Source organism: Cibotium barometz, chromosome 1, assembly GCF_041138505.1.
Source record: "Cibotium barometz isolate CiBa-2024 chromosome 1, ASM4113850v1, whole genome shotgun sequence".
NCBI classification, from domain to species: Eukaryota; Viridiplantae; Streptophyta; class Polypodiopsida; order Cyatheales; family Cibotiaceae; genus Cibotium; species Cibotium barometz.
Genome location: NC_141046.1, coordinates 52,405,548 through 52,429,567, shown reverse-complemented (window position 1 = coordinate 52,429,567; position 24,020 = coordinate 52,405,548). Strand labels below are relative to the sequence as shown.

At 43.6% G+C, this 24,020-nt stretch overlaps 1 protein-coding gene across 1 annotated transcript in view; it reads right to left on the bottom strand.

The window, feature by feature from the left end:
* Positions 1 to 19,993, bottom strand: part of LOC147642162 (uncharacterized) — a 68,026-nt gene extending 48,033 nt beyond the window's left edge. The window contains exon 1 of the mRNA XM_086803324.1: positions 19,869 to 19,993. The gene's annotated coding sequence lies outside the window, so the exon portion shown is untranslated. The remainder of the gene's footprint in view (positions 1 to 19,868) is intronic.
* Between the last annotated feature and the right edge of the window lie 4,027 nt (positions 19,994 to 24,020).

The following is a 24,020-nucleotide window of genomic DNA, read 5'->3' as shown; positions in this document are numbered from 1 at the left end:
AATTGCCTTCTATGCTTGTCGGCAGCCTTTTTATGCTTGTCTTGTGACCTTGCAATGGCTGTCCACACCTGAGCAAAAGCAATATCCAAGTCTCTTACATACTCATCAGCTGCAAATATCTCATCCTTTGTGCGAAGGATGGGTGGCAAAACCACCTTACCATAAACAATCTCAAACGGGGCCTTTCCCGTAGATGCATGCACCGTGTTGTTGTATGCAAATTCCACAAGCGGTAAGTACTTCTCCCAAGAAGACTACTGATCCGACACATAACATTTCAAGAGATCCAACACGGCTGAATTTGCAGCCTCACTTTGCCCATCCGTTTGAGGGTGATAAGCTGATGAGAAGTCCAATTTGGTGCCCATATTATCAAATAAGGCCCGCCAAAAGAGACTTGTAGTCCTGGGATCTCTATCCCCCACAATGGACTTCGGCATTCCATGATGTTTGAACACTTGTGCAAGATATATTTTAACCATATGCTCAGCTTTGATGGTCTTTTTGACCGGCAAGAAATGAGCTTGCTTGCTAAACCTGTCCACAATTGTCCAAATTGCATCATTACCCTGTTGGGTACGTGGCAAGTCCATAATGAAATCCATTGTAATACTTTCCCATGGCTGCGTGGGAATAGGCAATGGCTGAAGCAAACCTGGTACCTTTTGCCTATCAAATTTGACCTTTTGACAGGTGATACATGCACGTACATGTGCCTCTATGTCCTTCCGCATACCTGGCCAAAAGAAATACCGCTCAATCATGTGCGTAGTAGGCATTATGCCTCTATGACCAGCATATGGAGGAGCATGGCACTCATCCAAAACCTTTTGCCTCATGTCAGACACCACACATAGGCAATTATCTTTCATGAGATAACCCTCTTTGATCACATATGAGGCATGTGCATGACCAGCCATCAAATCAGCCCAAATAGTGGCAAAATCAGCATCCGTATGATACAAATCACGCATGGTAGACAAGTCCCCATGAGAGACAACCGAGATAGCTGCTACATACGGCTTTCGTGACAATGCATCGGCCACTACATTCTTCTTTCCCGGGGTGTGCAAGATCTGAAAATGAAACATAGAGAGGAAATTGGCCATTCTCATATGCTTCTCTGACAATTTAGTTTGAGTAAGAAAATATCTCAAACTCTGGTGATCTGTCTTCACAGTGAAATCGGCCCCAAGAAGGTAATGTTTCCATATAGTAAGTGCATGAATTACAACCAAGAGCTCTTTCTCATAAATGCCAAGAGATAGCTCTGCATCATGCAATCTACGACTCTCATAAGCCACGGCATGTCCCTCTTGATTAAGGACAGCCCCTATGCAATTTCCAGATGCATCACATTCCACATAAAAAGGCTTTTGCAAATCCGGAACGATCAACACTGGACCATGAGTAGTTGCATCTTTCAATTTGAGGAATGCATCTCTCTCTACATTAGTCCATTTGAACACGGCCTTCTTCTTTGTCAAATCATGCAAAGGAGAAGCAATCCATGCAAAGTGCCGAATGAACCTGCGGTAGTAAGAGCATAATCCAAGAAAACTACGGATCTCATGCACCGAACTCAATTCGGGCCAACTCCGAATTGCATCAATCTTTGCAGGATCCATCCGCACTCCATCTTTGGACACAATATGCCCAAGATAATGTATCTCTGACAAGAAGAACTCACTCTTCTTTGCATTTATGAAGAGTTTATGCTTATGGAGCTCTTCAACAACAATAGCCAAATGAGCTTTATGCTCTTCTTCGGTCTTCGAGAAGACTAGGATGTCATCAAAGAAGACACCTGTAAATTTCCTGTACCCACGGAATATGCGATCTATCATTCTATTGAATGTAGCCGGGGCATTTGTAAGACCAAAAGGCATAACAAGATACTCATAAAGCCCAAATGCTGTCCTGAAAGCAGTTTTGTGTACATCCTGAGGCACTACACGCACTTGATGATATCCACTCTTGAGATCAATTCGGCTAAAGCATGCCGATCCATCCAACTTGTCAAGGATGTCGTCTATGCGTGGAATCGGAAACCGATTCTTGATGGTAAGCTTATTCAAAGCTCTATAATCCACACACATACGAAAGGATCCATCCTTCTTTTGAACCAAGAGGACGGGTGAACAATATGGGGAAGAGCTTGGCTGAACCAAACCCTTCTCAAGAAGCTCATTTACTTGCTTCATGATCTCCTCTTTTTGGAATGCACTTACACGATAGGCTGGCCTATTAGGTGGTGAGCTACCCGGCACAAGATCAATGCGATGATCTTCCGGTCGTACAGGTGGTAACTCATCGGCAAAACAATCATTGTGCTCTTGCAAAAATTTCAGCCTATCATTACTAAGAGTGTTTACATGTACATTATTTTTCTCAACATGATCTCGTACAAAAATCAAGTACGCAAAAACACTCTTTTTCATTACTTTCTTAATTTGTACATGAGATACAAGGGGAATGGTATCACCCTCTTCACCAGCATCAATTACATGTTCTCGGCCTTTATGCATGAAGGTGATCCTGTTAGTCTTGTAAGCCTTGCACGGATCAATACGTGTATGCCAAGGCTTTCCAAGCAATACATCACAGCCATTCAAAGGCGCCACAAGAAAATCCTCATGATCCACATAGCCTTGAATGTGTATGCGCAACTTGCCAAAAATAAGCATGACTTGCACTTCTCTACCAACAAAGGCAGCCCCTGCTTCAATTTGAGGACCCATGTCCTCCACTTCAATACCCAAAGCAGCTGCCATCTGAGTGGATATGAAATTCTCCGATGCACAATCATCAAACATGAACAAAGCGGGTTGATCTTTGAGCTGTCCCCAAGCTTTACATACAACCCTATCTTTGCTATCATGTGAAGTGTTGCCCTGCACATCCGGAACCATATGCACATTAGGCTTCGGTACATTAGCATTTTCAGCTTTGTTCTTCTTATTTGGGCATGCTCTTGCCATGTGCTCAGTGTTGCCACAAGTAAAGCATTTGCCTTCACGCATATATTGCTCCTTCTTCTCAGCACTAAGACCAAAGTTTGCCGGCTTATAAGGACGCTTGTTAGCAAACTTATTTTCAGCTTTTGGACCTGATTTGGCTTGGTTTTGGTCCCTTTTAGGTGGCTGTCCATCATTTTGCAGGTTTTGGACAGCCCTCTCTTTGCCTTGAAATGAGGGTTTAGCCTTATTGGATCGACTCAATTTGAGTTCCAATTGCTCGGTGGCGGTGGCGGCTGCGATTAATTGGTGTAAGGTATGACCAGGATACATTTGTAATCCCGCTTTGTACACGGGTTGCAATCCCGATTGAAACCTTCTCTTCCTTTCCGCCTCGGTGACATGCATAAATGGAGACATCTCCAAGAGCACTTTCCAAAACTTTTGTACATATGCATTTACCGATTCCCCCTCATTTTGCTTTACCCAATCCCACTTCATTGTTATCTCATTCAATGCATTGGGAGGCAAGAATTGAGCATAGAACCTCTCCTTGAACTCTTTCCATAATCTAACAGGATTCGGTGAGAGCTTCTCCGTGAGCCACCAATGGGCAGCAGTGCCTTTCATGAACATGCTTACATGCCAGATCATGGATTTCTGAGTGAAATCCTCATCACTGAAATCAATATCAAACTGGCCAATAAAAGCAAGTGCCTTTGATGCATCATATTCTCCATGATATGTGTCAAACTTCACAGATTTGTCTCCGGCTTTGAAGTCACGAGACTTTGATGCATGTGTGTGCATCTCAACATGTTTTCCCCAATGTTTGTCCATTGGGACAGTCCCTGTAATTGGCATCATTTTTGGACCAAAAGGTGATGCATAAGGCATAGATACATGTGCCCTGTAAGCATGAGGCATGGCTGGCCCCTCAACATACATTGATACATTTTTAGCCATAGCTTCTCCCTCACGAGCACACTCGAAGGCATGAGTCGCATGAGAGATACGCGGAATACCTGCACCAACAGAAAATTGCAGCCCATGTTGCATGTGTTGTGCATATACATTTTCAGCCGGCAATGGCATTTGACATACATTTTGATCACTGCCATAAACATTGTATCCTTCACGGGCTACATGAGATATTCCTGCATGGCATGAAGTCACTGATTGTTCCTCTCCCATAGCATGGAGATTCATCCTCTTAGACATAACTTTTTGTTCGGGCACTTGTGGGGTTTCCAAGACATGTGGGATGGTTGCTTTTTCTGCATAGGCATCCTCGGTACGAGCCAAGTATGCACGTGCTGCATCCCTTGGTTGCATATGCAACTCTTGAGCAATCATTGCCATTGCATGATCCATATAAGATTCAGCTTTCTTGGTCTCCTCGCGGCGATAGAGATTCAATTCTTCTTGTTGTGCTTGGAGAAGAGCCTGCATACGAGTAAGTTTAGCCCTCAAGACTATCGACTCTTCTTCTTGCATCTTCTCTTTGCCACGAGACAGCTGTCCCACATATTCATGTTCCCTATTGTGCACCACATGAGTTTGCTCATCCTGTAAAGCATTGGAGGCATGCATTTCATTGTCCCTGCCTCTTGTATTAGCATCTCCAACATTCATTGTATGGCTGTCCATAATGTTCTAAGTGTAGAGATAGCTAGTGTTCACGGTGATCGTCTCTCACGATAGAAGTGAAAGAGAACCGTATGCTCTGATACCAATGTAACTTGGTTGAACACAATGCTAATCAATACACTTAAATACACTAAGATTTGAAGGACACTTGCTCAAATACAAGAAGTAAAATTGCTGAATTTGACAAGAGACACACAATGAGCCGGAACGGCCGACGCCTCCCTTGAGTAAATTGTATTACTATTGGAGAAATTCAATACATAGCTTCACGGGCATCCATTGCCAAATCCTCCATGCCAATGCATATGAAATTCAGCATTTAGAAAACAATGGTGTGTCGATGTAGATCACCAAGGAGCTGCCTTGATGCCCGGTCCGACTTCAGTGCCCATATTGTCTACCATTGGCTCTATGTTCTACCAAACAAAGTAGCATTAGCACTTGGAAACACTCTTGGAAGCTTGGAAAACACCCTAGCAAGTTGGGTATGGCTATGGAGAGCTTGGAAATGGAGAGAAATGGTGGAAAAACAGAGTTTTCAGCCTCCAAAAATCCTCATGAAGAGAAAACACGAATTTCTCTTAATAAGTAAGTGAATTGGGGTCCAATCAGGTGAAGGGACATGAGGAGATGCCCATTTATGAGTAAAAAGGGAGGATCAGGTCCTGGACATTGAGTCTTGTCCGCCTCGAGACTTTAGTGAGTGTGAACTTGGAAGCGGTCATAATTTATAAGTGACTTTTGGGCGCCCAAACTTTAATGAAGTGGGAACGCACTCACTTATAAATATTGGCTAAGTCCTAAGGGCTATTTGAGCCTAGATTGGGTAATACTTACCACCTGTTCACATGCCACACAACCATGTCAGCAGACAGTTTCACACGCACGGTTCACGGGCGGGCGTCCCCTTACCCAGAACTACACATTGGTCAAGCAAGCATGAAAACAGCACGCAATTTCAATTGCAAGCAAGCACATAAAGATGCTATGCAATGCAGCATTGGCATGAGCAATTTCCGTTCATGAAACCATATAAGACCAGGCGTTTCTAGGCAAGTATACATTTCTTCATGAGTAGAGATAGCCCTATCTCATGGCGGCACTTCAGAGAGCCCCGGACACCGACACCCATTGCAAACCCACAAACATGGCACACATATGCAGAGGGCCTATACCACGCCCCACAGCAGCCACCTATACCTCAGCCCACAGGAAGCTCGACCTACCACAGCTAGCTTCTTTACCCACTCGATGGTAAAGGAAGCTATCCACCGCCTACAGCATGGACGGGCCGCCGACCATATGGGCCTACAGGGTGAGCATCTCATATGTGCAGTAGATTCTTTGGCTCCTTTTCTTGCACACCTGTTTAACAGGGCACTAGTAGAGGGTTTGCCTGCGGAGTGGACGATGCACGCCATTGTGCCAATCCACAAAACAGGGGATATGCTCGATCCGAGCAACTACAGGACGGTTTTGGTTGGCCACGTGTTGGCCAAACTCTATGGTGCAGTGTTGGAGCAAGAGCTTAGCTTATATGCTGAGCGAGCAGGTTTACGCTCATCAGGGCAGGCAGGCTTCAGGAGAGCTTTCTCTACCACTGACCATGTATTCACTTTGAGATGTATGATTGATCAGGCCAAAGTGAGGAAGAGAAAGCTCTATTGCTGCTTTGTGGATTTCCGCAAGGCATTTGACACAGTACCACGAGGGAGGCTCTTTCAGCACCTGCAGTCTCTTGGCATACCAACAGATATGACATGGGGCATCTATGCATTATATGAGCAAGTTTTTGGGCGAGTCAGATGCCCACGAGGTATGTCCGAGACTATTGCTAGCACCATTGGTGTGAAGCAAGGATGCCCACTTTCCCCCACGCTATTTGGGTTATACATTGATGAGGTGGCTGACTTCATTACACGGGGAGGCGGAGATGGAGTTGATCTAGCAGGTACCTTAGTACATATTATGCTTTATGCTGATGATATTGTATTAGTGTCTGAGTCTCCAGGAGGTCTACAACAGCATCTACATGCACTCGATGATTTCTGCACACAGAGGGGTCTTACTGTGAACCTTGGGAAAACCAAGGTTATGGTCTTTCATACATCGAGACAGGGTATGAGTCAGCTGACATTCACTCTCGCAGGACGCCAGGTGGAGGTGGTGACATCATACGTGTACCTAGGGGTTACCTTCGCTGTAGCAACCACGCGCTTCACCATGGGTTCAGCAGCCAGAGCTAGATTGACACGTCTCTGCAACATTGGCTATGCTAGAGAGACAGTGCCACCAAGCGCATTTTCAGGAGCCCCAGACGAAGGGGTGGCTATTTGACACATTAGTCACACCGGCACTGATGTATGGAGCACCGGTATGGGCGCCAAGCCTTGCTACCCATTGGTGGACACAGATAGAGAGACCACAAGCCCTCATGATGGCACGCATGATACGCAGCAAACCGTCAATACCTCATGACATTATCCGAGCAGAGTTTGTTGCGCCTCCTATGATGGTAGAGGCCATATTCCAGACTATATGCCTGCTAGACAGATTCAAAGAGATGCCACAGGACAGATTATCATACAGAGCTTTTGAGGCATCTAGACAACTGGCTGAGGCAGGAGACAGAGGATCATGGTATGCACAAGTCACACATTGGTTCTCACAGCATGGCCTAGACATGGATCATCTACCACCATTCCAGTATGACAGGGATGCACCACATATCTGTCTCTCTCATAGTGAGAGGAACAGAATATTGAGACAGGACCTATGGCAGCTCTATACACGAGAGACATGGATATCGCTTACATAGCCTCTTCCACTGAAGATGCTATACTAGTCGCTTCTCTGAGAAGTTGAGGAAACAAACCATTTTCACATTTCCACATTTGATGAAGATCTTTAACGAGTGTGTTAGCATGCATCCAGCACCCATTCTCGTACAAAAGGTGGCAGACTTCAAAGGTTTTGTCAAGGGATGCTTACATGATGGAGCCGATAGCTTGATTGGACATTCAAAGCCATTGCAATTCAGGTTTTATTATATGAGTGATGGAATACCTTTGATGCAATACAAAGTACACCCCAAAAATGTTGATTGGTTACCAGAAAGCGGTATAGAGTTATGGAAGAGAAATAACCAGGGAGGACCCAACCTTCCCGAAGGTTTTCCAAAAGTATTGCCACCCTTTGAGTATGTTAAGGAAAATGAGAAGGTTGTGGAGGGCTTAAAAAAACATGTCAATTGGTGGAAAGAGCACTTGCAAGAGAAAGGAGACCAGAGTGATTATGCTAAGTGGATCAATCCGGTCCTTGCTTATTGGGAAAATCTTATGCTAAACATGCAAATCCCTAGTGCAAGGGAAGACATTAGATTTCATGACTTTTGGCCAAGGAGTGTATGCGAAAAAGCTGAGCCTCTTAACCTTCAAGTGGAGGATGATGTAGATGAAAGGTTTGATGTAAATGAGGCCATTATTGTGGTCCAATGCGCAACAGACCTGCTGAAGAGTTCAACCCGACTCTTGATGTGTCTAAAGGAGATTTTGTGCTTGTACAACCTTTTGATGCAAATTTAGTCAAATGATAGGTAGATTACCCTGATGAGAGATCAATGATTCTCATTAAGAAAATCTGGATTAAGGGAAAAGGGTTTTGTGGAATCCCGAGTAACTATTGGTCAGCTTAGAGTCTCATCACATCGATTGCAGATCAAGACTGGCAGAGCAGTACGGATCCCCCGAGAGGAGAGGGTATGCAGATTGTGTAGAGAGGAGGTGGAGAGTGAGGAGCATTATGTATGCAGATGCAGAGCATATATAGCCATCAGAGAGAGATATCCCATTTTATTCAGAGAGCCACATTCCCTACGCGAGATCTTTGAGGCAGCAGACAGCGCATACTGGGGAGATTCATTCTAGACATACAGCGTCACACAGAGAGACATCATTACAGGCTCAGACATCTCCAGAGGGGGGACGACAGACACAGATTACTACATTTTTTCAGACATCCACCCCACTCCCAGCCCCTACACAGCAGGGAATTACTCTCCAGAGAGCAGACACTCAGAGCACGCAGGAGACAGAGGACACCTGGCTTTCGGACACCACGCCTATACCAGAGAGAGATGACAGAGATCAGAGCTCAGTTTCACAGAGAGGGTGCAGAGCGACTGGCTCGCTTCAGAGCAGACCCAGGCATGTTCTTCAAGGAGCTGTGGACACCCCCTTCAGTGATGTATACCATTTTATACCCCCACTATGGTACAGGATGGAGCTAGCTAGGTTGCATATCATGATTGTATACTCCATGCATATAGCTTTGCATTCTCCTAGTAGTAGATCTCCATCTCCTCCCCCACTCATTGTACTTATTGCACACCTAGATTCAGCTTTTTAGTTCAATACTTTTTCATTTTGTTGGGATGACAGAGGATACCCCACACAAGTACACTGATTTGTCTCATAGGCCGAGTTCGGTCTTTTGGAAGACGTTAATAAAATCTCTCTCTCTCTCTCTCTCTCTCTCTCTCTCTCTCTCTCTCTCTCGTGTTTCCGCTTTCCCTTCTTCAGCTGCACATTCTATAATCTTGTAGCAAAATGATCACTAGTTGGTGAGAATCTATAATGTTTTCTCAGTTTTCAGCATTCTATCCTTAGCAATCAATTAGTGCTTATCAAGTGCTTTAATTCTCAGCATTGAGAGTTCAATTCTAACATTAGGGAGTTGATATTGCATGCCATTGCATTATTTCTCAAAACCTCCTAGATTTAGTGCTTCAATTGCATCCTCCAAAACCCACTAGTTTTCTGTGATCTTTCATGGGAAAGTTTTACACTAATCATGTTTAAATGGTGTCATTACACTAATTACTTAATCTATGTGGTAAAGGATTTAGACACTCCCCTGCTGAGCATAACCAGAGGGTATTAGGTAAGACCTTCCGTCATCATTCTAATGGCATCCCACTCCATGAGTTTGAATAAATTGATGGGAATGGTTTCCATACTTGGCAAATGAAGGTCAAGTATCATCTCACGAGAGAAAGTCTTTGGAGTGTGGTCGATGGGAAGGAGAAACAGCCTTCTACTAGAGATGTTGAGCTTGCATGGATCACAAAGGATGATTAAGCATTTGCTATTATTGCATTGGCACTTAGTGACAACCACACTCATCATATCTCTAATCTTGAGTCTTCTCTAGAAGCATGGGAAGCACTTGACAAATTGTTTAAGGCAAAAGGGAATAACTCAAAGTTTTCATTGAAGATTGAGTTCTTTGAGCTAAAGCTTAATATTCATGAGCCTTTTGCTACTCATATCAATCATATGAAGAGTCTTATGACTCAACTCTCAACCATTGGAGCACCAGTGGTTGCAGTGCTCTTAAAGAGCATGCCAGAGGATTTGACAATCTTGTCACTACTCTCAAGAATCTACCTTCTCCAACCTTTGAAAGGATCATCACCTCCCTCCAAGAAGAAGAAAAGAAGCTCAAAAGAGGTGGAGATCAAGCTTTCTACTCCAACAAAAGCTCCAACAAAGGGTCTTTCAAAGGTTAAAAATGTAATTATTGTGGAAAAAATAACCCTGATGAGAAGGATTGTTTCTTCAAGAAGAAATGTAACCATTGTGAAACGTCCAGTCATGAAGCAAAGGATTGCTTCATCAAAAGAAACCATCATTTGCAAACCTTCTAAGCAATGAAGAAGAACCAATCTTCAACAAAGAGACCAACCTTGCCCAAGATTATGATTGGACCTTCTAAAGGCTTCCTTGAACCAAAGCCACTCACCAATATCTCTAATCTTTTGTGAATCTTCACTAGACTAAGTTGGTGAAACCAAAGCAAAGAGAGCTTGGTAAATCCAAACATGTCTACACTAAGGTGGTGAAACTAAAGCCAAAAAGGAGCTTTGTAAATCCACACGTCGTAAGTCATGGATAAGAGTGTTAGACATAGCAAATAATCATCCATCAACAATGGAGCGAGCCAAAGTTCATAGGTTTTAAACGTAACTAATATCCCACATAGGGAGCTTATTGTGATGTGTTTTGGTGCCTATAAAAGGCTTCAACAATTAAAGAAGAGTACAACTCTTCTAGCTATTGTGCTAATTTCTTGTGTGCATCAAGCTCTTCTCACTTGTGTTGATCATTATCTTTAGCTTAATCTCATGTTTAATCACCATGCTTAATCCACACTTCTTTCCACCCTAATCTATGCCAAACCCTAATCTACCAACACTATAAACCGGCCTTGACGGGCGGTGAAACAAACACTCGCACATAAAACACTTCAACGCCATTGAAGACTTAGAAAAGGAAAACAAACAGGGGGAGCTAGAGTGCTCTTGCAAAAAGTACACGGACACCGATTGGCCCCAAATCGCAGTGGCGTCCCTTGCGGTATTTCTTTAACTGATTATAAGAGCTTTGATTACAATATAAGGCTGGCAACTCAGCCGACACAGTAGAACTCGTGAAGCCTGCAAAGGACCTGCATCATGGCTTCAAATCCACACGGCATCCCCAAACAAGTCCAGCCATTGTTCATATCAAAAGGCTCTCTCACATTGAGTCTGCATACAGAAGCTTTCTCCCATGATCAAGGCTGCCACAACCATCCATAGCCTCTCACACTATGAACAGCATCACACCCTGACACATCCAGTGCTTCTGCATCACAACACAGACTCCCAAACTGTCTCTCAAAAGAGAACTCGCATCACAGCACAGCAAACCATACAGTCGACACACCTGTACCAACCCTCTCTACCTTCCAAGGGTACTATCCATCTCTGTCATGGATTCCCTGTCCCTTGCCCAATCAGTAGCAAGGCTGTACCAAACATGTGTCCATTCCTGTACCTTCTGCCTGCATGTGACCTATCTCCTGGAGAAACCCAAAAACATGCTTCCTCGAGAAACCTACGACCTGTTTCCACATGAAACCCTTAGGCCTGTTTCCCTTTGAAACTTCTGTCATGTTTCCCATACATCTAGTTACCTGTTCCCTCATGAAACATCTGGCAACATAGAGATGTCCATAACTGTAGGTCCCTCTGTTCCTTTCTAGCAAGAAGAAAACAATCTGCTCCATGAGCACGCAGCCATGCGAGCTTGCATCACTCCCATGCCAAGAAACATAACCAAGTGACCTGTACTTGCAGCCGGAAACCCAAGCACATAGCTGAATTTGCAGCCAAACAAAAACAGCCCATAAACAGTCCCGAACCCAAAGCAAAGAGAAGCTGAAAGTTCCATCAGTTGAACGCCATCGACATGATGTCTATGTTCATGAAAAACCAGCCCATAAACTGTCCTGTTTCCACCCTCTGAACTGCCAAACCCTTCCTCTCACAAAGGGCTAGAGAGAACCACTCTGGAACAGTCTTGAGCCAGTGAAAAGAGAGACTCCGAAAGACATCACCTGCAGTCCCACTTGCTCACAAAGAAAAAGAGACTTACAGTCTTTATGTCGCTTTCCACAAGAGAGAAAAAGACACGAGGAAAAGCCCCGTTGTGTCCTGCCTTCTTGTCCTGCAGCCGCCTGCAGTCCAGCACCTGATTCGACGTGATAGGGAGAGAGAGAGAGAGCACTTGTAGGTGGACCTGCTGTCCAGCCTTGCACTCCCTCCTACAGTCCACGTTTCGATGTCAGCTCTGCCTGTATGGACAGCAGTGTAGCCAGCCAGTCTCTTGCTAAAAACACATGAAAAGGAGAGAGATCTAGAAGGCGCCTGTGTATACTGTTGCGCAGCAGGCCAGACAGCCCTCCAAAAGCCAAGAAGAAGAAGGATTCAGTCTGCGCCTGTCTTCTCTGCTGAACAGCAACCAGCCCGTGTACTTTTCCCAAAAAGCAAGCCTGTCTGTGGAGTTCAGGTTGTGTATTTCAGCGCAGCCCATCAGCCGGTTCTGTGCATCAGTCCTTTCCACGCCTGCCATCAGCCCAGCCTTGTATGCGCTTCTTTTTTTTCCAGCAAGATCTCCACGCCTGCAGCCACTGTCCACTATCCCCCCAAAAGCAGGAATCCAAGCGGTGCAGCCTGCAGCCTGTTTGCGCTTTTTTTCTCTCTTAGAAACTCCACGCCTGCCCTTCCACGCTTCAGCCAGCCTTCCTTTTTTCCCAAAAGCACACACGTGGCCCCAAAATAGCATAAGGGCCACGATTATCCCCAAAAAGGGGTTCTTTTATTTTTAAAGGATTTTAAACCTTTGTCCCCTCCAAAATCCTTTGTCCCCATGGGTTATGAGAGAAGACTTTTATCAATTGGCCCCCTTCGCACTTGGGGTTGTCCACACATGGGCTTACTTTTTGACTCCAACCTGATGCCATTCACACTGTCCACCATGTCCCCATGCACACCTGCATATTGTCCAGAGAAAAACACAGGGTCGTAACATACCCCCCTCTTGAAAAATGGCAAGCGTCCTCGATTGCACTCAATGGCACAGTAAAGCATCTCATGAGCAAAGACACCCCATATGGCAAAAACAATGGCCTTCCAATGCATCTGGGTGATAAAATAATCATCCTGCACAATAAGCCACACTGTCCTCTTGCTTGTTCCTTCAGAACCTACAGCAAAAGTCTAAAACCAAATGGAAACACGTTAACTGTGTTAGCCAAAAACAAAACCATGCATCATTCTACATATGACACACATATGCATGACACACACATGCATTCGCAAACAATATGCTCCTCAAAATGCTCTACCTACTCCAAAGTAACAGTCTAAGGGCTGCTCGCAAGCCTTACGCCCATGGGCATCCCGCAGGACCCACGACTGATGGTACAACATGAGCATATGAAAGCACTCAATGCATCCAAACACTACATCCACTAAGTACTTTCCCACATATGTCTCATGGCCATCCCGCAGGAGTCACACCCAGTGGTGCATCCATGAACATAATAAAGCACTTGATGTATCATACCAACATACATGCAGCACTCAACACAATGCAGAGTATTTCTCAATGTATTCTCAATGGTACCAGGATCCAATGGCACCAGAATACAAAAATACCTCTACCTCAAAAAGTGTATGCATACATGCACAAATAGAGTTCGATCCATATTTCCATGAACCAAACCAACTCTAGGACTGCTCGCAAGACTTATGCCCTCCATAGAGTTATCCATAGTTGCAGTTATAATTCAAGGTGCGCGCGACTGCCAACTTTACCATCTCATGTGACTAGTACACAATATCATAGAAGTCCCATAAGCAGATGTACTGTCAGCCTCAGTACCTTCGGGTGAATACAAAGATGTCACCAAGCGACTCCTAGATGACAACTGAGCCTGTCTGTAACAAGGGAGCGGAGGTGCTACCCCCCTCTTGAGCATCAGGCAATGCTCCAGACCTATGCTCTGCTGAACCTGAATGAGCCGTAACAAGAGTCGACTCCAACTCATAGACATCAAGATAAAGCTGCAACTCCTGAGGTGAATCTGCTAAGTCACCCTCCTCCATCCACTTCGCATCCATCAGTGAACCTCCTCCATCCACTTCGTATCCATCAGTGAACAGCTCTTGAACTTCACAGGATAGCGACGGGAAACCTTACCCTGTACCTTTCTTTCCTTATGTGCCAGTATATGCTCAGGAATAAGAACCTCGTCAAGTTCCTCCACTTCCATCTCAGACTCATCTGATACATCCTCAGGCACCCAAAACCTGCTTGCACTCCACCCAAGTGGTAAGCACAAGTCCTCGATGAAGCATAGTAGATCACCACTGCTAAACATAGAAAGAAACTGTCTTTCGAACCCATGAAGCCTCTATGAAGATACCACCGGTGACAAACTGTCGAAAGCCATAGCCTTCAACGCATCTCCTGCACCATAACACTTCAATTGCTTCTTGCTCCTGGCCGACTACTTCTCGTCTTTGGTGTCTTTTCTCCTGAACTTCATCTTCAGCTCTTGCTCTTCACCTCATATAGGCAAAGACACAAAATCCTGTACTGTGTCCTGCACTTCCTTTTCACTTTCCTCATGTTGAAGCTTTTGATGTGACTCTCATGAGACAACCACGAGCTCGCCCCCTTAGGAAAGTTGGCGATTGTCCCGACCAAAGCAACCACGGACTCGCCTCCTTGAGAAAGTCGACGATGTGTCCCGGCAACGGAACCTTGTAAACCGATCGACACATCTGTACCAACCCTCTCTACCTTCCAAGGGTACTATCCATCTCTGTCATGGATTCCCTGTCCCTTGCCCAATCAGTAGCAAGGCTGTACCAAACATGTGTCCATTCCTGTACCTTCTGCCTGCATGTGACCTATCTCCTGGAGAAACCCAAAAACATGCTTCCTCGAGAAACCTACGACCTGTTTCCACATGAAACCCTTAGGCATGTTTCCCTTTGAAACTTCTGTCATGTTTCCCATACATCTAGTTACCTGTTCCCTCATGAAACATCTGGCAACATAGAGATGTCCATAACTGTAGGTCCCTCTGTTCCTTTCTAGCAAGAAGAAAACAATCTGCTCCATGAGCACGCAGCCATGCGAGCTTGCATCACTCCCATGCCAAGAAACATAACCAAGTGACCTGTACTTGCAGCCGGAAACCCAAGCACATAGCTGAATTTGCAGCCAAACAAAAACAGCCCATAAACAGTCCCGAACCCAAAGCAAAGAGAAGCTGAAAGTTCCATCAGTTGAACGCCATCGACATGATGTCTATGTTCATGAAAAACCAGCCCATAAACTGTCCTGTTTCCACCCTCTGAACTGCCAAACCCTTCCTCTCACAAAGGGCTAGAGAGAACCACTCTGGAACAGTCTTGAGCCAGTGAAAAGAGAGACTCCGAAAGACATCACCTGCAGTCCCACTTGCTCACAAAGAAAAAGAGACTTACAGTCTTTATGTCGCTTTCCACAAGAGAGAAAAAGACACGAGGAAAAGCCCCGTTGTGTCCTGCCTTCTTGTCCTGCAGCCGCCTGCAGTCCAGCACCTGATTCGACGTGATAGGGAGAGAGAGAGAGCACTTGTAGGTGGACCTGCTGTCCAGCCTTGCACTCCCTCCTACAGTCCACGTTTCGATGTCAGCTCTGCCTGTATGGACAGCAGTGTAGCCAGCCAGTCTCTTGCTAAAAACACAGGAAAAGGAGAGAGATCTAGAAGGCGCCTGTGTATACTGTTGCGCAGCAGGCCAGACAGCCCTCCAAAAGCCAAGAAGAAGAAGGATTCAGTCTGCGCCTGTCTTCTCTGCTGAACAGCAACCAGCCCGTGTACTTTTCCCAAAAAGCAAGCCTGTCTGTGGAGTTCAGGTTGTGTATTTCAGCGCAGCCCATCAGCCGGTTCTGTGCATCAGTCCTTTCCACGCCTGCCATCAGCCCAGCCTTGTATGCGCTTCTTTTTTTTCCAGCAAGATCTCCACGCCTGCAACCACTGTCCACTATCCCCCCAAAAGCAGGAATCCAAGCGGTGCAGCCTGCAGCCTGTTTGCGCTTTTTTTCTCTCTTAGAAACTCCACGCCTGCCCTTCCACGCTTCAGCCAGCCTTCCTTTTTTCCCAAAAGCACACACGTGGCCCCAAAATAGCATAAGGGCCACGATTATCCCCAAAAAGGGGTTCTTTTATTTTTAAAGGATTTTAAACCCCTGTCCCCTCCAAAATCCTTTGTCCCCATGGGTTATGAGAGAAGACTTTTATCAATTGGCCCCCTTCGCACTTGGGGTTGTCCACACATGGGCTTACTTTTTGACTCCAACCTGATGCCATTCACACTGTCCACCATGTCCCCGTGCACACCTGCATATTGTCCAGAGAAAAACACAGGGTCGTAACAAACACACCACACTAGGGCCGGAACAGTTCAGCTCCCCCAAGAAATTCTTTATTCCAATAGAGTGGTCTGGTACAAGATTGTGGGTGCCAAGCACCAGATTTCCAAAATACAATATGAAACCAAATAACCTAGGCCTCCAACCCTAGCCAGTTAGCAAGGGAAGAGAAAAATCCACCACCCAAGCCCAAAGCAAGGGGAGACCAGCGCTCAAAGACATGGGAAGATTCTAGCTTCACACCAGGCTTGTATGGATCTCAAAGGCACAACCCAGTTTCATGTAGGCTTCGCAAGTCAAGCCCAATCTCACCCAGCACCTCCAAGAGCCAGTAGCAACACAACGTCAACAGCAAGTGGGAAAGGTTAGTTCAACTAGCCACGTTAGCATGCTAGATGCCAGTAGCCTGTGGTACCACCTACAGAGCTACTGGACACCTATACCCATGCATCCTAGCCAATCGTGTTGCCCTAGGGCACGACCTTCCACACCTACAACCCATCTACAACCCAAGTGTTAAGTGTTGACTAGTGGAGCAAGCCTAGGCCCCAAAGAGTGGCCACAGATAGCCATCGGACTCTATAACGATATATGTTTTAGTGCCCGCCCATGTGCCCACTACCTTGTAATCATTACGCCATTAGGATCTTGGATGTAACCAACAAGCGCAGATGTATAAACAACCTGTGCAGACTTAGACTCCCACCATTAGAGAGAAGTTGATCCTCACAATAGTTCTTGTTAGCTAGATATCTTGATAAAGCTCTATGGAAAACAGTGTAAGACCCAAACCTATCTAACCAAGATCTCCTAAGCACAGTGACAGTCAGTCCAACACAAGATTAGAGAAAAACAAATAAAAGGGGTGCAAGCAAGCTCACCACCCAACTGTAGGATCAATACTTCGATCCACCCCCGAGCTAGAGGCTAAGGTTCCACTCCACAGATGCATGCCAGTCAACACTGGCATCCATACCACCAGTGCCATCAGCAAGACTATCTACGATCTTCCATGTACACGACAAGAGTAGAAACTCAAGTCCATGCACAGACCCATTAGAAGTGCACCGCACAACTGACTACCAAATAATAACCCAAGGCATCACTTATACAGTGATAACTAGCGCTATAAATAGCTGACCTGCTATAGATAGCCAATAGCCTAGTTTATTAATTTTGAACCTTAGCCATCTGTATCTGTCTGCTATCTCCTAATCCCAAGGCCCCCTAACCCTGCTCGATTAGGCCCACTAATCCGAGGATTAGCTCCACGTACATAACAAAAAGCGCTCTTGTAGTCTTGTTTTACGGATAATAATACAGTCCCGCTTTAACTGTGTGTATGTCATTACTGCATACACATGGTTTCTTTTAGCAATGTGTCTGTGTGCGCGTGTGTTGGATTGCATAGTCCAACTGGCGATCCTGCATACTGGGCATTTAAGCATTATCGGATCCGTGCTAATCAGCAGACGTCCGTCTTGTTGTGCCAAGCAACGATGAGCACTTGCAAGAAGAAAAGATACCACAAGATGAAGGAGGACAAGGAGGGTACTTCGTGATGGCTACCAATCTGAACAACAAGTACTTTCCAACATTTAAAGGTAAAAAATCGGATGACCCAGATATACATGTCAAGCAATTTGAACAAGCATGGGAAGTCTGCAAACCAAGGGGACAACATATGGAAGACTTGAAAAGAGACCAATTTGCTGCTACATTCAGAGATGTTCCAATGGAATGGTTCACACAATTTGATGATGACTATTTTGACACCTATGAGGAGCTCAAAGATGCATTCCTGAAGAGATTCACGAAAGTTAAAACGACAGGCCAGTTAATTGATATCATGAGAGAACTGAAAGGAGATATGGATGCGGAGGGCTATGCAGCAAAGCTGCAGTCAATCAGAAAACATTGGATGAAGACAACAGACCATGAGAGGAACTATTGGGAGACTGGTTCATCAAGAGGGTTTGAGAAGCAAGCTCAGGTCCACAATGGCCACAATTAATGTGACTGAACAGGGGTTGCTTTGCCACCCAGAGTTGTTGCAGAGACTTCTGAGCTAATGGAACTCTAGTTGCCAAGAATGTTGTTTCAAATGAAAACACGTGTGCATCTAGATCCTCATAACTCTTCCCCTTGAACTTCGGGTACTTCAAAGCCATTATGATTGGTGTAGGTTGTTCTTCCTCTTGATCCAAGTTGCCTCTCTGATTTTCTCGATCTTGTCTTCTATCATGATGCTCTAGTTCCTCTTCTTCATTGTGTGGCACTCCTTGAGGTTCTTGATCGTCTTGATCTTGAGCATCAACTTTTTGAGATTCTTGCTCTTCTTGATCTTGGCCATCATCAGCTTCCCTCTCAGCTTCTCGTTCTTGCAGCTCTTGCGACTGCAAGTCTTTCCTCAAGATTCGATCCGGGTGATGCGGCTTATTGCCATTTCCAATTAGGTTTAGCTGCCTGTATTAGTTATCACCATTTCCAACTGGGCTCGGCTTCCTGCATGGGTAGCGTAGTGATCTTGCTGAAACCTCACCATTTTCCATGCAACCTCCATGCACACAATTTTTCTTTCAGTAATCTTCTTGCAAAACTCAACTATCTCACCTCTCTCTTTCCACGTGCTACTTCCCTAGCAAGATCACCAAAAGTGTTGATGTCCCGTCAGGCCCGACACTTCAATGGTTTTGAACGACCTCGCTAGCTCCAATGAGCTGCATCATACAGCTGTGCCCAATGCGATAAGAAGACATTAAGTACGCAGTACCAGATTGTGTGAGGTGCAAGTGCAAGAAGAGGCAGTGGAGGTCCCGATCTTTTATTCAATGAGCCGGCCAGACTATGTCCGGTTCAGGTGCAGTATGACACACAGAGCATAACACACTGAAGAGATGATTCCCAGTATGAGAGTAACCGCCATGTAGCAGAGTTGGTGGAGCTTCAATGTCTCTCAAGGCATCAATCTGGGTTCAAATCTGGCTGCCTATGATCAAATGCAAAATCATAAAAGGGCAGGAGGAGGGCCACTCGTGTGTGAAAATCTATATTGAAAAAAAAAAAAACAATACCATATGCCATTAAAGAAATCCATTTTCTTGTACTTGGTTTTTGTTCAGGATTCTGAGGCCAAGACACACCGACATGATTATAACACTATTGGGGCGCCTAGCCATCTGAAGCTAATATTCAATTATCTTACTTAAATTGAACTTAATCACAGTCTCAGGCTCCCGGCCATCAAAAGGGACTGCGTTGTGGATCTGATCACCATTTACAAATCATCATCATCTAATAGTTAAACATCGATAATGGTATTATTTCCTGCTGTAGCTTATAGAAAAAGAAAAGATCGGATCCGCTAAATATACAAACTGCGACTAGAGACATGAAGGACATATTAAACTTTCGAGATTTTGAAAGCTGGAATCAGGAAAAAACATACCTCGAGTTTGCAAAATTGTTCGCCTGTGGTAGCCAACAACGATGAACACATGAGCCCGGGTTTGGGCTTTGAGGCAGTCTGAAACGAACCGGACAGCAGGCCGTGTTCAAACAAGGCCGGACGCCTGTTGGAAGAAATGCTTTTAAAATCTGGGAGCCTTATGTCATCTAATTCCATTTCCCACTCTCACATCCAAAAAAAAAACCTTCTGGAAAGCCCATAATGTTAGCTTGTTTGTTGCACACCAAGTTGGATAGTTCCAAACCAATTATAAATTTTGTCCTTTGCAACCCAAGTTGGTGTTTATATGCACATTTGTGTTCAAGAATAGGTACTCGATAAAGGGTTGATTTTGTGTAATCAATCTTTAACAATAAATTTTGTAGCCACACCGTTTTGTCAACAAAGGAATAGACCCACACAGTTCAAATTTGCAAAGTCCTCTTGCCACCTTAGTTAACTATAACTAACTAGTGTGAGATGGTGTTCCTATTTCTGAATGTAGGTGTCCATACATTGTATGTTTACATGGAAGAGTTCTTCCAGACAAGGTAGATCCAGTTATAACTAGGGTTCTTGTATGCAAGTTAGATCTAGTTATAACTAGAGTTTGAATTCCTTACCATCTCCTCCCTTATGTGAGAGATATGCCCTCATGTTGTTCCTTACACTTCTTCCATTTATCTATCCTCTTCATCAGCTATGCCTTCTCCATTGGTTTTTCCATGCGCTTCTTCTTCTTACCCTTTCTTACCCTAATTTCCTTACCTTGACAAGACTACATCTGGGACACTTTGTCTTTAACTTGGCAACTTAGCACCAAGTGAATCTGCTTGTTGAGTAGCATTCTCTTCTCTATTTTGGAGTTTTTACCTTGGTCTCTCCTAACATGGACTTCTCTTCTTTACTTTGTTATTTGTAACTAAATCTCTCCTAGCCACCTTAATACTTGAACTTGTAATATGGCTTAAGCTATTTTTTTTCCTTTTGTGCAAGATTCAAGACCCTCTCAAACAAATGCTCAATGTGATTGATTTTTATCTCATTTAATGCATTGTTAATCTTGAGGCTCTACAAAAGAGGTGAAGCCAGGAGTTCATTGGACAACATTTTAAGAAGCTCAGAAATAGCATGGGGAAGGTCCACTATCTTTCTAAGTTGTTTTTACTTCTATTTAATATGTCATGAATCCATAGAGAAATAAAGGGTTTCAAGAATATTATGAGAGGCAATGAAGAACAATTATTACATTCAAGTTTTTAATAAAGGTTTTAGGGCTAGGGTTTCATACATTGTATAAGGATAATATAGTTTTATGGTTTCAACAAAAGTCTTAGAAGTAGGAGTTTTGGGGATGTCGCAAAAGAATGGACATAGGGTTAGGCTCCAAACATTAGAGAGTAAAGAAGGTATATTTGGGTCTTGGAGACTAGAAAATAGTGTGAATGTATTGGAGAAAACAAAATTTAGGATAGAGGTTTTATCTAGGTACACTACAAACATTTGCAATGTAACAATGTTCTTTTGAGGAGCTCAAATGAGGGATGGGAAAAGGCAATCTTCTTTGCAATTACTACATTCAAGTAAATGTTTCGTGTTGCCATGCATGTGATGCAAAGCTATTCAAGCTTTGCATTGACCCATTAATCCTCGCCTAATAAAAGTGTAACTATCAACTATCTCTGTGCGTTATTAGGTTTCTAAAAACCATTATGTAGCTTACCTTTAACTAGGTGCCTTTATGTGTAAAGTGGCATTTCTATGTCCATTTACAGACACCCATTTCTAGCTTTCCTACATGAGATTCTAAAGGGTTTCTTAGCCTTGATTCTCTCTTCCATGTCATTCTAGATCACTCAAGTCATTTCTAGCTTATCGACATTTTTCCTACATGTGATTAGGGTTTCTTAGCCTTGATTCTCTCTTCCATGTCATTCCAAATCACTCAAGTCCACCAATATAGAAAACACAAAGCAACACTAGTGTGTTTGAATATACACATCTAGTTGTTGAACTCAGGTTAGTCACAACTTAGATGACCTTAGATTGTTAATATTTTTGGACAAATCAATGAGCACAATTCGTTAAAAACATGGTGAAGATTAAAATAGTTTACACATTTCAAAAAAAAAGATTTAGACATTTATAAATTTAAGAGCCATCTACACAAAACAATTCACTGAGTGAAACAAGGATATACCACACAATGATAGGACATGAATGGGGTGATTGCACTCCACTAGGAAGTAATTTTTCTCTGGACTCAACTTGTATTTTCTCTCTCTCTCTCTCTCTCTCTCTCTCTCTCTCTCTCTCTCTCAAGATACATGAAACCACAAAGCAAAAACACATAAATTCACCACAAGACAATACATGAAATCTATCAAAAGATAAAAAAACAATCATAAGGTTTAATCATTGTCTTGAAATCAAAGATACAAAAAGTATCATAAAATATTTGATGGCCCCCAATCTCATGCTTACATCATCGAGCGAGTGGTCCCTTATGCCAAGAATGGTTTATCAAGAGATCATCTCCTATATGTAATGATCTAATAGCAGTAACAACTACACATCCACCCACAAAACTAGGCATATGATCCCTCTCTCCCTTCTTATACTCCTCAGAAAATTTGTTGGTGCTATCTAGATGTCCCCTAGAATTACTAATGAGTCCAGCAATGTTACCTTGTGCATAGAGCCTATCGTGTAAAGTTGATCTCCTAGGTGGACATCCTCTCGAGCCTCTCCCTTCTTTGCTAATGATGCACTATTACAACAAATACCATATGTGGTCATGCTATAAGTGTGTGCTACTGTTGAATGCCAATCAACCTAGGGATACTCTAGACCACAAAAGCTCATAAGCATGACCATAGTGTCTGCTTGAACATGGACATCCTAATGCATAGTCAACACAATGGATACAAAAAGGAGTCATTATGTATCAATGCCCTAAAAGCTAAAAGACTCTTGATCAAAAGGGAAAGTGATTTCTAACCAAGAAAAATATAGGGGCTAATATTCTCTCAATGGCTAATATAAAGGGCTTTTCAAAATGGTTTAGCTAATTTTCATGTCTTTTATGGAAAAGTATTTGCCCTAAAATATACATATCTTTTATGGAAAAAGATTAACCCTAAAAGATACATATCTTTTCGCATGTATAGACCTATATAATTTTAGCATGATTGAGTAACAAAGGAGGAGGTATATAGGAAAGACCTATAGTTGATTATTTTACAATCTCATAAGTTAAATGACTACATAGAAAGCTTTGAAATGTGTATACCATGCACAATACTTTGTAACTTATTGAAACTCTAATGTTTATATTTTTTTAAATGGCTACATAGAAGCTTTTAGAGAGCTTTTGAATGTATCTACCATGCACAATACTTTCTAACTTATTGATGATTTATGATTATTTAATCTTTATGTTTTTTAATGATTTATCTTAGCCAGTATAATGACACAATTCTACTACGCTTTGAGAAAGGTTAGTCCAATATTCTACATATTCCTAAAGAGTAATCCTTCTTAAATTTTACCTTTCTCCTTGTTGGAGTGGAGATCAAAGTAGCAACACACACATAGATGCAGCAAGCAAGGAGAGATAGATGGAAGCACAACACTCAAAGTAGATTGATGAGAATAAGTAAAGTACAAGTGAAGTGATATGATAAGGTCACTTACACACAATCATAAGAGTGCGTATATACGCTCAAAGGAAAAAAAACCTCCTAAAGATTGAAAAAGTGCCCCGACCCATTATTAGTCTATGTCCAAACATCACTGCTATATAAGTGGCTACAATCCCCCCTTGTTAGTGAAATGACATGGACATGTACAATAGGGATCCATCCCCAAATGGCAATAAGCCCAAAGCTTTGTAAAAACCTTCAAACTTCTCTCATAATAGAGCCTTCATGAACATATCTTTTGTGTAGAGACATAAGCTAGGCTAATCTCTCGTGTAATGAACCTCTCCCTTACATAATGATAATGCACCTCAATGTGCTTTATGCGAGCATGAAACACTGGGTTCCTCGCACCTAATGCACTATGGCCTATCAGTGAGGATGAAGGTGGGGAACTACTATCCAACACCAACATCTACCAGAAGGCGTCTGAGCCATATACACTCCATAG